The following is a 19,778-nucleotide window of genomic DNA, read 5'->3' as shown; positions in this document are numbered from 1 at the left end:
CCATCTATATAAGGAGGATCCATCTTCATTCTTGGGCAGAGTCAGTTAAGTCGAAGAAGGAGTCTTAAAGTCTTAAGCTCAGTCTTAAAGTCTTAAGTTTGTAGTAAGTTCCTTAGTCTGTAAATCTCAAATCCAGAAGTTTCTTATGCTCATATTCTGATATAGAGAGTATGCTCTTATCTCTTTCAAGATAATCAAAAATTAGACTATCAGCGCGTGATGTATATGTAAACATTTGTATAAGATCCGCTGCATATCAATGAAATATCATATTCCAGTTTACATTCACAGTTGTTCGTAAAAGTTGGTATCTATATTTGGTGGCACACAATCTTTTAAACAATAACCAACGCCCGACTATGTCATTTGGAGGTGGACAGCGAGGGTGGAACCCATAACCATCGGCTGCTCAAAATAGTGCATGGCTGTTGCGCTATTAACAACACTCAATATTCTATTGGCCCACATTTTATTTAAACTTTAACTCCTAAACTGCCCATATTTAAATTAGGCTTTTTGTTACATTGTTATACTTTTTAACCCCACAAATTGATGTAGCCGAATCTTGTAAAAAAAGGCTAAGGGGGTATTTTTGAAAAGCAATTTGTTAAAGGCCCTAAAATTGTCATATTTTGTTTTAGCCTAATTTTGGCTAATTTTATGTATAAAAAGAGGGTTTTGGGACCCTTTCAAGGGAGGAAAAAAATATAGGAAATTCTGAGTAGGTTTTTGGTGAAGTTTTTTTCAAAGGAATAGGGAGATTTTGCTTGGTGATTTTTCTAGAGCCATTTTCGTACTTCGAAGAACTGTTATGCTATCGAAGTGCTAGAAGAAATGGTCTTGGTGCATAATTTGTAATTGATTTTGGGAGATTAATCGGATCGGTCGTACTCTATTGGAGCCGACCCGGAGACATAGTCACGTTTGTGGCGAACTCCGAAATCAAACTTTGTTTGCACTCTCTATCTTCTTCTCTCTCAATTCTGTTTATTTCACCTTAAATTCTTAAGTTTTGATGCATAATTTCATTTATGTGTAAAGGTATTGAGACTTCCACTAATTTGGTTTTATTTAAACATTTAATACTACAATTAGTCTAGATCCGTTCAGTAGATCAAGAAGAATGAAAAGTTTGAACTGAGAGCCTACATTGATGTTCATTGGGCTAGAAAAATTGATGATAAAAAGAGCACCGGTGGGGGAGCATTCTTCTTAGGTAAAAGACTTGTTACATGGACTAGAAAGAAGCAGAGTTGTACTTCTCAATCTATTGTTGAAGTAGAGTATGTTGCTATTGCTATTAACTGCACAAACATTATATGGATCAAATAGCTACTTAAGGAAATGAAGGAAGAAATCATAGAACCAATGACACTTTATCGTGATAATACAAGTGCTAACAATATATTAAAGAATCCTATGATGCATACAAAGACAAAGCACATTGCAATCAAGTATCATTATGTAAGGGAATTGGTTCAAGATAAAGAGGTGAAGATGGAATATATTAACACAAAGGAGAAAATTGTTGATATCTTCAAAAACATTAGTTAATGGTGCTTATGAGTATCTAAGAGGTAAACTAGGGGTGATACCCCTATCAAAGGCTATATAAGAAATAGAGGGAGTGCCCTGCATCAAAAAAGCTAACATTCATTTAATACAAATCCATGTAGTGGATCTTACTTTAGGAATTGCATAAAGTAATCATAGTTGTGGAACTATAAAATAGTCACAAGCAAGGTGACAGAGGGAGGAATTGAAGAACCTACAAACGTCTATATTTGCACATATTAAAGATGCCAAGTGTTGAGTATATGTCTTTGGCATTGTTGTCAAAGAGGGAGAAAGTCCATTAAACTGATCAAGTACAAGAGGAACAATGGAGATAGCACATCATCAGAAGATTAAAAAGAAAGAGGAAGAAATAGTAGAAACTAATCAAAGGATCAAAGGGGGAGACATTGATTAGAGAATTAAAAGGATCATTATCAGAGGGAGTTATATTTTGTAACCTAATCAAAAGATGGACATTGTTGATAGAGGGAGAAACTTCAATACAAGTTTTCTTTTTGGTATTGTCTTACTATTTTAACCTAGTTAGTTTGATGGAACAAGATGTTCATCATTTGATTGACTTGGTTGATCAGTTTGGTTTGCCATCAATGCCAAAGAGGGAGATTATTGATATCTAATAGAAAAGATCATTGATTAGAAAGATTTTTGAAGAAGACTATATGTTTTAATCATTATTTTTTCACTGATGTTAAACCTACTATTTGCTAGTAAGAAAATTGCTTATATTTTTCAAGTATTATCACTTAGTTGATTGATGAGAAAGATTTGATTAACAAGATGTAACAAAAGTATCTAGAGGAAAGGTTCAGTTATGATTATGTAATGAAGTATAAGGATCAATTAAGACAATGGTAACATAATGTATTGATGATCTACTTGAGGTTCCAAAATGGTTGGATACACTTAGAAAGTTTAGAAGAATAAGTTAACCAAAGTTCATTTGCCAAGCTTGACCGAGTGGATAGTAGGTGTCGAGCAAAATTAGTTCAAGCCGAGTAAAAAGATAGTTGGAGCTGAGCGAAAGCAAATTGTAGTGGATATCGAGCAAGATAGTAGATGCCAAGTAAATTTTAGTTGATGTTGAGCACCAATAAAATCCAATTGATGCTGATTGATTTTACAGTTGACGCCAAGTGACGTAGTATGTGCCGAGCATCAAAAGATTGATAATGTTGAGCTATTGGATTATGAAAAAGATCAAAAATTCACCAAATAAAAGCTAACAAGTTTGTTTTCTTGGAACTTGTGAATCAAGAGTAAGATAAGATTGATGAGTTGGTGTCATAGAATCTTATGTAAACCATTTTGGAGGCAAACTCAAATGGATTCTAAGAGAATTTCCTAGAGAAGACAAGATATGGGGTAGATACATTGTATCCTACCTAATCCATCTAGAATCCTAATTTAAATGATGGATAATGAGTGGAAAAATGTTCTAATTTACTGTATATAGAAATGTTTGGTTATGAAGCAAAAGATTTAAAGATTTTGAAGTGAGAATCTAATAAAGAGATGGAGAAAAGTGTTTTTCTTCATTAAGTGACCCTAGAGAAGAGTCTACAATGGTGTACTAACCAAGAATGCTTAAGAAGGTGAATGCTTGAAGGGTGAACAAGTTGTCAGAGCTGCAAAGAATGGAAGCCAAGCAGAGTTGAGGACTAAATAGAGATCTATAATCTACAAGTGAAGTTGTAAGTTGTATCAGATCAAATCTCTATTGTTGCTTTCTAACAATTGTATCAATCTAGGGTAAATCCTTTGGTGTAAGGTTGAGTTAACAATCATTGGAAAATCCTTTAATAGGGTGGCATTCCAAGTGAATGGTTTAAAGTCCTCTAACAAGGCTCACTTTTAATAGGGTGACTAAAATCCCTTAACCAGGTCACATTTAACAATGTGTATTGTAACCTTTAATAGGGTTGGCCTTTAACAGGGCATCACTTTAGAAGAGTGAAAAAGGAGTAGCATGTTACTTGGTTTTTCCCAAATTGGGTTTCCATGTTAAATCATTGTGTCAAATGTGCTAATGAATGTGTTATGTTTCATGCTTTACATTTATACAAGTTGATTTGACAGTAACATATAAGTTTTAGTTGATACACAATGAATGCATGCATGGGTATGAATGTTGTACGGGTTCACTAAATTGTCAGAAAAGTTTTATTTGTACATCTGGACCTTGAATAATTGATTCACCCCCCCTTCTTAGTTATTCTAAAAGAATTCCAACAACCTTTAATGGTTTTATTTATTACACTCATCTCTTCTTCTTTCATGCTAGCCTCTTGCATTGATTTCTTCATTTCTAAATCAACGTACTCCTTAGAAAACTTTTCTATTTTTGATTGCCTTGTTGATTACATCAGCTCATCATAAGTTCCAAGCCTATAAAATTCTTCATCCTTGTCTAACTTAAGGATTATATTTACATATCCTTCATTTTCTTTTTCTAAGATCTCATATCCAAGTGGCTCAACATATAGCATTCTAGGTTCTATTGTGTCAACGTATGAGAAATTGATATCCACCATGAAATAAATATCATCTCTAAACTTTTTCTACCATAAGGGGCGGCATTCTAAATTTTTCTCTCATCTCATTCTAAATAGTCTTCACAATAAGATTTGTGTTTGTATTTCTTTTATCAATAGGATGTCTATCATGTATCTATGTTATTTTCTCCATAGTGCACTTATCACTACTGAGTAATTCAACTACTAACATAAAAGGAAAAATCTTAATCAAATGGAAAAACATATGTGTGATCAATTATTTGAATCTAAACTGACTATTCTTAACCTTCTTAATCCTTTCAAGATTCTTAATCAACTGTACTCTTAGTATTTCACTTAAATGAACCTTTTCTCTCTCAAAACACACTTTATAGGCTGCTTGTATGAATCCATTTGCCATGTTATCATCTCTAGAATTGAAATAAGTCTTAGTTTAAAATATTTCACTTAAGAACCTTACATAATATTGTTTGATCTTACTTATAAATATTCCTCTTCCATTATAAATTGTTTTTGTGTTATCTAGAACTATATTCTTAACATTCTTCTCATTAATAGGTATATTTCCCTCATTGTAAAGACTAGTCACTTCATGAATTAGGTTAGATGAAATTTCTATTACATTGTCTCCTAACCAAACTTCCCATCATGTATTTTGTTGAGTATAAACTTGGTTCATTCTTCATTATCAAATTCAAAATAAAACCAAAATTTCACTAGGTCATTATCCTTTAGATGCTCAAACCCATATTTAAAACTCCATATCCTGGTTGCAAATTAGACTCAATTCCTTAAAAACATTTTCTTCTCCTCCTATTTAAAATTTTCTTCTAATATAGCTACTCACATCTTCTGAGTGAATGACTCTTTCTGAAACTTTAGAAAATGTGACGCTAGGGTCATCCTCTAAGGGTTTCACTGGGTTGATTTTCATCTTAGGTCTTTCTTCTTCCTAAACATTTTGAAATAAGGACTTTTCCATTTTAAAAATCAAATTCTAAACTCAATTCACAGCTCAATTCTTGCATAAAATGTAAAACACCTCAATTTTGCACATAGCTAGGGTTCTTTGAACTTTGCATGTCAGTTCACCTTCAATTCACTTTCACTTTGTTCTTTGCTACTCCTTAACTCTTAACACACTCAAATGGTACACAAGATCTTTTTTGCATCCTTTAAATCATGCCAAATTGAAAACTGCATTGATTGCCCAAGTACACAATTCATAAAAAGTTGTTTTTGATTACCACTAGACTTGATTTCTTTCACACACTTCATATACAATCTCTAAGTCATATGCACTCTTAACCATAGCTTCAATTCATCATGAAATATCTCATACTAACTACATAAGTCTTAATTCACCATCTACTACCTTTTCTATCTTTATGATGCTTATTTTAATTATAAAAGATGCTTAATTCAAATAGGATGAATCACATATAATTGTTGACTTCATTCTTTCTTTAGGGGAATCAAATGAATAATCTTCCAATATTGCATGTGAGCTTGATGGATCTTTGGCTTTGAAAAATACTTCTTTTGAATTCTTCTATATGCTCTCTCAACTCATCTTTCTAATTGTTATTATTTCTATCATTCCTTCTGACACTTTTTTTGGTGTTCCTTCTAAAATTTGGGTTCCTATTAATGTTCCTCTTATCCATTCTATAAAATCTTTCTATATGAATAAATTTATTTCATAACTTACATATTGGTGCATTTTTTATGTAACTAGCTTTGTGATGGTTAATAGGTGCTCTGCAATTTCTAGCAATGTGTCCAATTTGTTGCATTTGTAACACACAATGTTGTTACTTTCTCCATTAGTTCCTTCATTGGATCTCCTTCTTTCTTCTACAGGGTTAGTACCTCTAAACATTCTACTATTGTTATTATTATTGTCAAATTTAGGTTTCTTACAATAAACTACTTTATGACCAAAACCGTGACCATTATAATAATAATAATTAGTAATATATTTAAATGGTTCACCTATGCATTCCCTTTACATATGACCAATTTTAGTACATGCAAAGAATCTTCCTATATATTCATACCTTACTTCCTTCGGTGATTCAATCTGCTCAAGTTGCTTAGGTTCATAGGTTTGTTTGGGTTGGTCAACTAGTTCAATCTCATTAGGTGAATTAACATATTGATTTGGCTCAATTTTGTTCAATTCTTCTTTCTTTTGTGTAGGCTGATGAATTTTAGAATTAGATTCCTTTTTAGCTTCATATTTCTTGGCTTATTTTTCTCCAATAAAATATCCAAGACGAATCTTATCATATGGTCTCTAAAAATATAATTTCATGCAGAGAGCAACAATGGAGGCACAATATCAAGGCCCAACTTCAAAACCACACTCAAGGTGTACAAGGATTAAACTTATGGTTTATTCTAATAATGCAAGTGTATACCCTTCCAGTGAATCACTGTGCAAGTTTCAAAACCCACCATCCACACTTTTGACACAAAACAATATGTTCCAAATCAAGCCTTAGAGACAAATCCTTTAAATTTGGGTAGAATAGGGATTTTGTAGTTCTAGATCTCACAACTCCCAATAAAGACTAGAAACTACTTAGTTCCAATCCAACCAAGAAAAATTCACCTTAGGTTACACTCCCAACAACCCGTCATACAAATTGCAAATAGCGACCTTGTAGCCTATTAGGTCTCCTAACTTTGATTTTTGCCAGTAACTTCAAAACATTCCAAAAGACTTGAGGAACAAATTATAGTTTCAAGTACCCTTTTCCAAGTTTCCTCAAACTCCAAACTTGCACAGATTGGCTCCACTCTAGCATATCATAACTCTGACTAAGTCCACAGGCCTAATTAGCTAGGTTAGGCTTGGGTTTCAAAGCAAGTGGTTAAGAATGGGTACATAGAACCAAAACTCCACTTCCAGGGTGTTCTAAGGGCACTTTGTTTTATCATCAAGTCCTAAAAGTCTCTCCATCTCCATTACTAATTTGATTTCTTCAAAATTGGGTCAAATACATGGTAATATTTGACCTAGGGCTCCCAAAATTCACAGCCTTCAACTCCTATTCCAAAACTGCAAAAATCTTGTAGTGTACATCCCTAACTTGCTCCATACAAGTGGAGAAGAAATTTCATTGGTGGATTAGCAAGTTAGGGCCATTTAACTTGTAATGCCCCACCCGGAGATCCTTGGAACAAGGATTCAATACAAGCCAAGATAGAAAAAATTTACAAGTATGATTGCACATGACAACATCATACAGGGATCACAAAGATCACAACGGAAGAGTTCTCCACAATCCTGGCAACCAACAAATCTTTAAATGCCACTACCAAATTGACACAAGCAAACAAAAGCCAACAACAACCACGCACAAGATGAGGGCTCAAAGAAATGACCACACATCAACAAAACACCAAGCTGGGGTAGAATGCAGAATCCTAAAATTTGGCTAAGTCTAAAATCCTAAAGCCTTGAAAAGTCTAGATTTTTAAAGCCCTGAAATTTCCTAGAATCTTTATCTTATCTCCGAGAGGTCTGAAACCTATCCCAAAATATTTATCATATATATTAAAATATATCTTAATTTTCAGAGGACCAAGAGACAGACCACAGAAACACACACAAAAGAAAACAAAATGAGACACCATGGGGTTGAAGAACACCGAAGAGGGTATCCAAATACTCTCTCAAATAGTTCTAACTAGACTAAAAAGTGCACACTACCTACCCGCACAAGTTTTTACAAAAAAGTCAAGTGATACTTTAATATAGCATAGAAACGTATCACATGACATTTCTAAAGAAGGAGGGTGACACTTTCAGGGACTAGGCGATACTTCTCCTTAAGGCATGTGAAACTTTAAGGGTGTTGTATGAAATATCTCACAAGGAGGTGTGGTACTTTCCAGTATCACGTGATATTTCTCCAAGAGGCGTGCGATAGAATCAAGGGACACATGAAAAAGTTTCAATGGGCGTGCCATACATTTTTGTGTTGCACCATGCTGATAAAATGTCACCCATAGAAACACTAAAACACTAAAGGAAAACACTAAAGGGGAAAAATGGAGAAAAACTAAATTCAAAACCTCCACATCGGGGAGTACCAGATCCACATAGATCGAGGAGCGAACACTCGAGTGCATAATCAACAATATGCCAAGGAACAAGATAGAGGAACATCTATCCATCTAAATCAAAGAAGTAAAGAATGTACTAGAAGCAACATTGTACTGAATAGAAGTAACATTGCAATGATTGAACAACCAAACTAAGTACGTGGTTCCTCCTAATCGTCAATGGCATCATAAGGTCATCATGGGCCCTAGCCATCCCCTACATGTAATATCCAAAGCCACTGATCAAATCATTGGTACTGCCATAATAGGGACATCACTATTAAACATGCTAAGAACCAAAAGCATAAGGAAATCTAACATGCTAGAAGTACAATAGAAGATAAACCTGCAAGTAGATAACATCACCTATCACATGCTAATTAGCATAATAAGGAAATCTAACATGCTAACCAATAAGCAATAGATAATCCAATACAACAATTCACATCATCTAGTCATATGCTAAACATCATAATATGGGAATGCATCAAATAAACTAACATCAGCTAAACATGATAACCAAGCATTCCAATGAAAGCATAAATCACAAGAAAGCATACTCTGAAACTCGAAGCATCAAGTGAAAACATCTAGCAATGGTCGCACTAGGATAAGAGACCATCTCTGTACACTGATCCCTAGCAGTGGTAGAGGTAGCTATGTCTCCCAACCACATGGCACCCATAATTTCACACCTGTCATGCTGATGGAGATAATGATCCAACCACAAACACACACAAAACAATCATCCATGGCTAACACTCATGCCAGATAGTAGGATGGATAAAACCAAGAACCTAAGACAATGAAAGGAGTACAGGTCTTGGTTAGACACTCAATAGGCTCCTAAGTAGGGACTAACATCATGGAGAGTCGCTTGGCATCAACAAGCCCAAGCTCAGATCTGTGCAGACTCAACTCCCTCAACGGGAGGCTCATATACTGTGTAGACTCAACTCCCTCAATGGAAGGCTCATACATTGAAGCATTATTTTATTATCTTTAATTTTATTAACACACACATTTTATTTAGTTATCACTTACTTAAAACTTCCTCTGCCAACCCTATGGCATCATGACACCAAGCTATGAGATAGAAGCCCCCTCCATATGCTACCCTACCCTACCCATGCTCATCGTATAACAAGTGACCGTGGCATGCATACTCCCATCCCAACCCCAATGAAGTACCACAAAAGATTGGGCCTCATAAGTCACCTAACAAATGTACATGCATGTACTCGTGTGTGGCGCACCACCATCACGAAGATCAAAACACAAGAACAGGATGAGAACACAATGCAAAAGATAACACCCAACTAAAAGAAACATGGGAAGGAAAAATTCTACATGAATCCCAAAGCCAATAAAACCATACATCATGAAATCACTCAACTGGCCTCAATCCAAGAGTATGGATTCTACACAAATCCCAATGATGTAGCAAGACCAAAAACATCATGAACTCACTCAACTAGCCTTAATCCGAGAGCAAGGATTCTACATGAATCCTAGTGTCCATGAAGAAAAAAAAAAGGTTCAAAAGAAACCATAAAACCAAGTATAAAATCACTCAACCAACCACAATGTTAGGAGTATGGATGCGATACGCACCCCAATTCAACATAAAAGTGCAATAGTGGTATGACTAATATCCAAATGGATCATCAAGGCCCATGACCCACATTGTACCAAGAAAACCCATGAAAATAGGGCGGCACAAAAAATGAGGTAAAAGCCCCAAAATTTGGAAAACTTCAAAATTAAAATCCATTTTGCCTTTGGGCACAAAAATCTCAAAAATCCAAAAATAATCAAGTTCAGACACCATATGTAAAAATGGCCAACATAACAGTGTAAAACTCCAAACCCTCATCCCAAAAAATAAGGAAATGTTCATACCCGCCCAACCGGGTAGAACTAGCATACAGAAAAAGAGGGGAACACTAGTTCTCAGCCTCCAAACAAATAGCTACCAAAAATAGAAGCAGAAACAGAGCAAAAATAATAAAATAGGAAAGCCCTACCTCACAGCCAAAAGGGAAAAAAATAGGAATCTGAATCATAAAATAAATAGCTCATAGAAGTAACTAAAAATCACGGCAATCCAAGGTTTCCTTGAGCTGGATCCAACAAGTGCAACCTCACGACGAACCTACGTCCATAGCTCCCACAACAAACAAAACAGTAAATCCTCTTTGCAACAATGTGAACCTCTAAATGCACAGACATGCTTACGAGTCCAATCACATAATGCAAATGAGTTCAGATTTAATAATCACCAAAAGCTTTAATAAAATAATTAAAATAAGGATATGTCGACCATACAAGGATGACATTGGTAAAATATGAATGGTTGAATCACTAACTCCATGTGCCACTACTAGGGATATAAATCATGCACACTAAACAACATGATCAAGTGTAATTGCATATAATAACATAGCCAAAGCAATAAATGCATTAAATCACCTAATTTAACCATTTATATAAGTATATTAAAATAATCTATTTACATCACTCACGTTCGCATAAAGAATAACAACGCAGGAATGAAGTAAATAACCATAGCATTAAATCCATCTCATAACATAATCAGAGGTATGTCCAAATACCAAATAACTAGATAACATCATAAAACACACTGTCATCTCAAAATGGCATCATCATGCAAAATAATCAACTAAATAGCATAGTAGTCTAACATCTATGATACTGAAATCAGAGTATAACATCTGACCCTTAGGTCCTCTCAAATGTAAAACATCACATAAGTAACACATAACTCTCAGATCAAAATATTACAAGGTAAATGTTCGCAGCACATAACCAAATAATCCAACATGAACAATCCATTTCTAATTACTTAAGCATTTAATAATGATTGTTTAAAGAATAACAAAAGGGAACTTAGAACACATAAACGAACACAGTCATAAACATGACTATCCACTACTACAAGAACCTAGTCCAGTATAGCATGGTAATAGTACATAGTGCAATCTCTGCACACATCTCAGGGTAATCACAAAACAACCTCATGATACCACATCAATCCTAGTAACCACTAACACAAGCCTCAGTGAACCATAAATGCCATCCTAATCTCATAATCAGACAAAAGCATAAAGAAAGCAACTGATACAGGAACATAAATCCAAACACCTCAATGGTGTAGACCACTCATGGTCACAATCATGATCCATCACAAAAAAATATCAACAAGGTTGCATCCATCAAAATGACTTATAGAAGTCAAATGGTAGAGGCACTACATAACTGCCCAAACCCTGAAACTGAGGGTTTCATATACCAACAGGATAGTAAATTCAATTATTTTTAAAAGGAAAGGGATGGAAACTTCTAATCAATGCCAAAAAAATTTAGACAATTAACTTCAACTTCTAGATCACAAAAACCATCCTCCAACCTTATTCTTTCATACTGTACTTGCAAAATAACAACAAATTGAACTAAAACATTAGCATTTTATTGGTTTGAAAGCAAGATAACAATTGGATCCTCTTCTCTAATCCATTTTCAAATGTGTCAAGCCTATATATGTTGTTTCCAAATAATTTTCCCAACCACCAAATGGTTTGGACCATTGGGTCTCTTAAACACAAAGTTGCTTAGCAAAATTGCAAAAGTTGCTGACAACTTTTAAGCAATTTTTGCGCTATAGCAAGAAATGTGGCAAAAATTGCAAGAAATTTTGCAATTAGACTCTATTGACACTCAAAAACCTTATTAGACTTCCAAACCCCTAAGACACACCTATAAAGACATAAAATGACTAAAAATCACCCATTAGGATGAAATGATGCCCAAGGTTTATAATCACACCAAGGGGTCTTGTGTCCTTGCAAAATGGATGGGTCATAGGGAGATCATTAGATCTATCCCTAGACCTTATTACAAACATGTAGATTAATGAGAGTTAGGTACTCTGCACCATAATCCCTTGCTCAAAAGGAACTCCAATCTCTAGAGTGGTGAAGTGGGAAGGATCAACTCCACATTCTTTGAGAGCCTTCTCAGTTAGCCAAGTAGCATCTATTGTTGTTTGTCCTTTCCATTGAACTAGGTACTCATAATATGTGTGCCTCCTTGTTTGTTTTCTAATCCTCTTGTCTAGAATAATGTCCACTACTGGATTTTGCATAGATGGTATGGTTTTCTTCAACACTTCTTTAGGATCCTCAAGTGTACCTACAACCACATCAGTTGACATAGCACCTTTGAAAACATAAAGGTCACAAACATTGAATATAGGAGACAAATTAATGTCAGAGAGTAAACCAATTTGGTAAGCATTATTGCCACATTTTTTAACTATCTTGAATGGGCTAATTTTCTTCATTTGAAGCTTGGTATGCATCTATTTTGGAAGTCTTGTTTTGTTAAGGTGTACCATCACCATGTCCCCTACTTGGAATTGTACTTCTCTCCTCTTTTTATCTATTTGCTCCTTATATTTGATTGAAGAATCCTTCAGCCTATCCTGCACTTGTTGATCAACCTCTTTCATAACCTCTGCAAAGTCTTATCTTGAGCACTTTTCTTCTCCATTTCTTTGATGTCCCTGAGTTCCAATGTACCCCTAGGATGAGTGCCATATACAACTTGAAAAGGGGTGAGATCTGTACTCTTATTAACTAAATCATTAAAGGAAAATTCTACCTGAGGTAAGACACAATCCCATGAAGTTTCATGTTGCTTTGAAAGAAACCTTAAGATGTTTCCCAAGGACCTATTAACTACCTCTATCTGACCATCAGATTGAGGATGGTAGACAGATGAAAAACACAAGTTAGTCTCTAACTTCCTCCACAAATTTCTCTAAAAATGCCCCAAAAATTTTGGATCTCTATCAAATATAATAAATAAAGGCAAACCATGAAGTCTAACAACCTCCTTAAAGAAAAAACCTACTATATGGGAGGCATCATGAGTGGTTTTGCAAGCTATGAAGTCAGCCATTTTTGAAAACCTATCAACAACTACAAAAACACTATCACTGCTTGATTTGGTTCTTGGAAGTTCTACCACAAAATCCATACAAATTGAATCCTATGGCTTGTGAGGTATTGGAAGAGGTGTGTATAGACCTGCATTTGATGTACTCCCCTTTGCTTGTTGACAAATCAAACAGCCTTCAACAAAATTTCTAATATCTGTCTACATCCTACGCCAAAAGTAGAATCTCCTAACATGTTCTAGGGTCTTATCAACTCCAAAATGACCTGCCAAACTTCTACAATGCTTCTCCTTAATAATATTTTCTCTAATAAACCCCTTGGGAACACAAAGTTGACCACCTTTGAACAAAATTCCCTCTTGCAAAATATATTCACTGAAATCAGTGTGATATCTTTCCCCCGTGGATTTGCAGACTTGGTATGCCTCCTTAAAGTATTCATCTTGTTCCTACATATCCTTCATTGCATGGATGCCAATGCTTTCTAATTGAACTTCTTGGATTGTCAAATTCTTCCTGCTAAGTGCATCAACAACCTTGTTGCTTTCTCCTTTTTAATGCTTAATAATGAAGGTGTAAGCTTGCAAGAATTCTATCCACTTCATATGCCTATGGTTCATTTTTTCTTGTCTATTCAAGAAACTTAAGCAATGATTATCAATATATACAACAAATTGTTTAGGTAATAAATAATGTCTCCATTTCCTAAGAGACTACACCATAGCATTAAGTTCAAGGTCATAAGTTGAATACTTTTGTTTGGCCTCATTGAACTTTTAACTAAAGAATACCACAGGCCTACCCTCTTTGCCCAAAACACCTCCAATGGCCTTGTTACTAGCATCACATTCAACTGTAAAAAGCTTGTAGAAATCAGGCAGCACTAAGATAGGTTGGTCTGCAATCTTATTCTTTAAAAACTCAAATGAATCATTAGCCTTCTTAGTCCAAGAAAAAACACACTTTCTCCCTCCTTTTATGGTATTGATCATAGGAGCACTCATACCACTAAAATTTCTAATAAATTTCCTATAAAAACTACACATACCATGAAAACATTTTACCTCTGATGGTGTGGTGGGAGGTAGCTAGTTGAGAATGGCCTCAATCTTTGAAGGATCCATTTTCAACTCATTTCCTTATATCACAAATCCCAAGAAGATCAGCTTTGTCTGCAAGAATGAACATTTTTTCAAATTTATCATTAGTTTCTCCTCATGAAGTTTATGCAAAACCAAATCTAAGTGCTTCAAGTGTTCATCCCTGTCCTTACTGAATATTAATATATCATCCAAATATACAACAACAAATTTATTCAAGAAAGGCTATAAGACTTCATTCATAAGTCTCATAATCACAAGCCACTCATAAAGGGCTTCTGAGGTCTTAAATGTTTTTTTCCATTCATGTCCACCTCTTATCCTAATTTGATGATATCCACTTTTGAGATCCACCTTAGAGTAAATTTTTTCCTTCCCAAAATAGTCCATGAGGTCTTCTATCCTTGGAATAGGGAACCTATATCTAATGGTTATCCTATTGATTTCCTTAGAGTTAATACATAATCTCCATGCGCCATCCTTCTTAGGTGCTAGGACTTCAGGGACTACACAAGGACTTATAGTTTTTCTAATGAATCCTTTAGCCAACAACTCTTCAATTTGTCTTGTTATCTCCTTGTTTTGTTTAGGGCTCATCTTGTATGCTGCTTTGTTTGGAAGTGTGGCTCCTAGGATGAAATCTATGCAATGACTAATGCCTCTCTTAGGTGGTAATGTTTCTGGCTTGCTACTCACAACTATCCCTCTATACTTTTCTAACAAGTCCCTTAATTCCTTGGGTCCTACATCAATTACCTTTCATGGTCTTTGTGATTTTTCAATGGGATGTTTTTGTGGTCTAACTACCAATGCAACATAAGGAGTGTCCTTCTCCTTAGTGATTCTCATAAACTCATTTTCACCTACCAACATCACCCCATTAGTAGCAGGTTTCCCATCATCTAGTAAAGGTGGCATGCTATATTCAACCTCATCCTTGGTTATGGTATAAACATTTGTTTTTGTATCATGCTTAGCACATACATCATATTGTCATGGCCTCCCAAGAAGCAAATGGCATGCATCCATCTCTGCCACATCACACATAAATTTATCCTTGTACACCCCAATTTTGAATTCCACCCACACTTGTTCATTTATAAGTGTTTTTTTGTCTTTTTTCAACCATGATACCTTATATGGATAAGGATGAGGCTTTTTAATAAATTTCAACTTGTCAACCATCTCCCTAGAAGCAACATTATTAGATGAACTAGAGTCTACTATAACTTTACAGACTTTGTTGTTTACTTTGCAATAGGTCCTGAACAATGACTTTCTTTGCGGTGGTTCTATTGTTGCAAGTGCTTTTAGCATTGTTCTTTGCATCATTAAAGATTCACCATGCTCAGGAAGTGTAGGCCTAGAGGTGGTAGACTGGTATGATGTAACACTTTGGTTATCTTCCTCTTGAGTTAATTGGATTCTCCTATCCCCTCCTTGTTTATTCTTTTCAGGACACCTAAAGGATTAATGTCCTACTTGGTTACAACCTCCTACCTCTAAATGCCCCTCTATTAGTAGGTTCATTTTCATTATGTGAACTACTAGACTCCTAATTTCTACTAAAGAATCCCCGTCCTTGGAACCTACCTGTGCCTCTATTTTTATTTCATCTACCCCTATTGTTTGCATCCCCTCTGCTTTTACATTTTTCTTCTATTTTTAGAGCCATGATAAAACATTGATGAACTGAACCAAGAGTAATCAAAGTTAATTCATCTTGAATGCTATATTTCAATCCATTTACATACCTTGCTAGCTTCTATTTTTTAGTCTCATATACCTTGGTTATGAGGGTCAAATTGTGGAACTCTTGTGTGTAGGTACTAAGATCCAAATCCCTTTGCTTATGTTTCTACAGCTTCTTGTGCACCAACATCTCATAATCTTTAGGTATAAAGTACTTCCTGATCTTAGCCTTCATTTTCTTCCAAGTGGGAATTTGTTCTTTGTTCTCATCCAACCTCTCATTTTGAAAGAAATTCCACCAACTCAAGGCAAGGCCTTTGAGCTTGCCTTTAGAAATTCTAACCCTCTAATTTATAGGGGTTGCATCACATTCAAAGTGACTGTCTAGTGCCTCTATCTAGTCCACACATTCATTAGGGTCCAACTTACCATAGAAGATACGCAAGTCTCCTTCTTCCTTCTTTCCAACTCTCTCTAATGTTGCAAGGAAGGGTCTCTGATCTGCAAGGATATTGTCTTGATCTTCATTTCCCCCTATCTCCTTTGGTTCACACTCCTCATCACTTCCCTTTCTCATTTTTTTCTTGAGTTTTACTCCCTCTTCATAGTCCTATTTTCTTCCCGGACTACTCTACTTTTAGCCATTTTCTCTTTGACTAGCTTGGCTATTTCCACATTGGTGATCCTCAAGGGAATCTCCCTTTCAAGTTCTTCTCCTCCATCATCCATGATGTCTCCTAATGTCACAGCAAGATCAAAGTGGTTTTGATACCACTTGATGCAAAGAGCAACAATGGAAGCACAATATCAAGAACCAACTTCAAAACCACACTCAAGGTGTACAAGAATTGAACTTATGGTTTATTCAAATACTATAAGTGTATACCCTTCCAATGAATCACTATGCAGGTTTCAAAACCCATCATCCACACTTTTGACACAAAACAATATGTTTCAAATCAAGCCTTAGAGACAAATCCCTTAAATTTGGGTAGAATAGGATTTTGTAGTTCTAGATCTCACAACTCCCAATAAAGACTAGAAACTACTTAGTTCCAATCCAACCAAGAAAAATCCACCTTAGGTTACACTCCCAATAACCCACAACACAAATTGCAAATAGTGACCTAGTAGCCTATTAGGTCTCCTAACTTTTATTTTTGCCAGTAACTTCAAGATTTTCCAAAAGACTTGAGGAAAAAATTAAAGTTTCAAGTACCCTTTTCCAAGTTCCTTCAAACTCAAAAGTTGTAGAGATTGACTCCACTCTAGCATATCATAACTCTAACTAAGTCCACAAGCCTAATTAGTTAGGTTAGGCTTGGGTTTCAAAGCAAGTGGTTAAGAATGGGTGCATAGAACCAAAAATCCACTTCTAGGGTGTTCTACTAACTCAAAAAAGGGCACTTATTTTATCATCAAGTCCTCAAAGTCTCTCCATCTCCAGTACTAATTTGATTTCTTCAAAACTAGGTCAAATACATGGTAATATTTGACCTAGGGCTTGGTCCCAAAATTCATAGCCTTCAACTCCTGTTCCAAAACTAAAAAAGTTTTGTAGTGTACATCCCTAACTTTCTCCATACAAGTGGAGAAGAAATTCCACTAGTGGATTAGCAAGTTAGGGCCATTTGACTGCCCAAACCTTGAAATTGAGGGTTTCACAAACCAACAGGATAGTAAATTCAATTATTTTTCAAAGGAAAGGGATGGAAACTTCTAACCAATTCCAAAAACTTTCAAACAATTAACTTCAACTTCTAGATCACAAAAACCATCCTCCACCTTTATTCTTTCGTACTGTACTTGCAAAAAAATAGCAAATTGCACTGAAATAGCAGTATTTTATTGGTTTGAAAGCAAGACAACAATTGGATCTTCTTTGATCCATTTTTGAATGCCTCAAGCCTATATAGGTTGTTTCCAGCTACTCTTCCCAACCACAAAATGGTTTGGACCATTGGATCTCTTAAACACAAAAGTTGCTTAGCAAAATTGCAAAGTTGCTGACAACTTTTAAGCAATTTTTGCACTATAGCGAGAAATGTTGCAATTAGACTCTATTGACACTTAGGAACCTTATTAGACTTCCAAACCCCTAAGACACACCTATAAAGACATAAAATGACTAAAAATCACCCATTAGGATGAAATGATGCCCAAGGTTTATAATCACACCAAGGGGTCTTGTGTCCTTACAAAATGGATGGGTCATAGGGAGATCATTAGATCTATCCCTAGACCTTATTACAAACATGTAGATGAATGAGAGTTAGGTTCTCTACACCATAATTTCTCATCGATTTTCTCAGTACTAGAATATAACTTCTCTAATTGTAGCTTAGTTTGGGTTAACTCTCCTTTCACAATAATGTTGTACTTCTCAAGTTTTGCATAGTCTAACTTGGTGGATTTGATTTTGGATGTGACTTTTGTAAGATGGATCTTAGAACTATATTCTCAAATTTCATATCTAACTCAATTTTTCTATCATCTTTCTTTAAACTTAAGTTCAGTTCGGTGATTTTCAATTCATGTTTCAGGATCGCCTTTTCTTTCTTCAATCTTGAAACTTCATCACTATCCTTAATTTGATCTTTAGGTTCCTTTATGGATTTGAGATGATCAATCTTGTCTTTTAGCTTACCAATGTAGTCTTTTGCATCTTCATATCTTTCTTGCAGGTTATTTCTTTCTTCAGTGAGGATGTTGATCTTCTCAAGATCAGATTCTTCTAGGTTCTTTTGTAACTATTACATATTCATAGGGATCTTGCTCAAGTTTTTAAGCCTCTTTTGAGTAGCTGAGCTCTGATACCAATTTTTAGAAATGGGGAATACTGAGAGGGGGGTGAATCAGTATTCTATAAACTTTAGCCCAAAATAGGATATTATTAATTACTTTATAACTTGCATAAGAAAGAAAATTAATTATGTTGAATAGTAAACATAACCATACATTAAGAGAAATCATAACACCATATTTTGTTAACTAGGGAATCCTTGGCCAAGGGAAAACCTGATGGTACCCACAACATGATCCACTAATCAAAGGTATCTGGTGAAAGATATTGACCCTGTTAGGAGTCTATTACATCCGTGTAGCAGCTTGGTCCTTGTTAGAGGACTTAGGCCTTGTTAGAAGCCTCAACCCTATTAGAATTTTTTATATACAAATACAAAATGTATGCAAGAAGAGCCCACTTTCCAAACATACAATATATAATTTAGTTCTTTGATACAAAAAGATAGATAGAAAAACATCTTGCTTGTTGCTGATATCTTCAATATCTGATATAACTCTTGCTTCTCTTCACAAAATTTGTATTCCTCTAATCATACATAAAAATTTGCATCACATATATTTCATATAGTCTTCCTTAGAAGTACACTTAACTTCACACTTTACATTCTATCTTTATACCTTTACAATTTACAAAATTACTATTCAGTCAACCTTCATTCCTTTGCATACTTGACAAAATACAAAATTAACTCTTTTTCTCTTAGAGTTAACATCTAGGATGTCATCCCTAATTATTCAAGTAATTATTTTATAAATAAAATAATTCCTTAACTCATAATTGGTTGTTTCCTATCATGCTCTATTCTGTCTGTATACTATCACAACTAATAAAATTGCTATATCTTCTTATATACTAATTGTACTAACTCGTGCACACGTATACGTCATCATGACACTTTGATCTTCCTATAATTAATCATGCATTTTCCAATAATGCATCTATCAACTATGCATATCAAAACTATATCTGCTCCAAATAAACTAACTAATACT

This window comes from Cupressus sempervirens, chromosome 10, assembly GCF_028749045.1.
Source record: "Cupressus sempervirens isolate cs-2001-9-10 chromosome 10, ASM2874904v1, whole genome shotgun sequence".
Lineage (NCBI taxonomy): Eukaryota > Viridiplantae > Streptophyta > Pinopsida > Cupressales > Cupressaceae > Cupressus > Cupressus sempervirens.
This window is presented reverse-complemented; position numbering follows the sequence as displayed.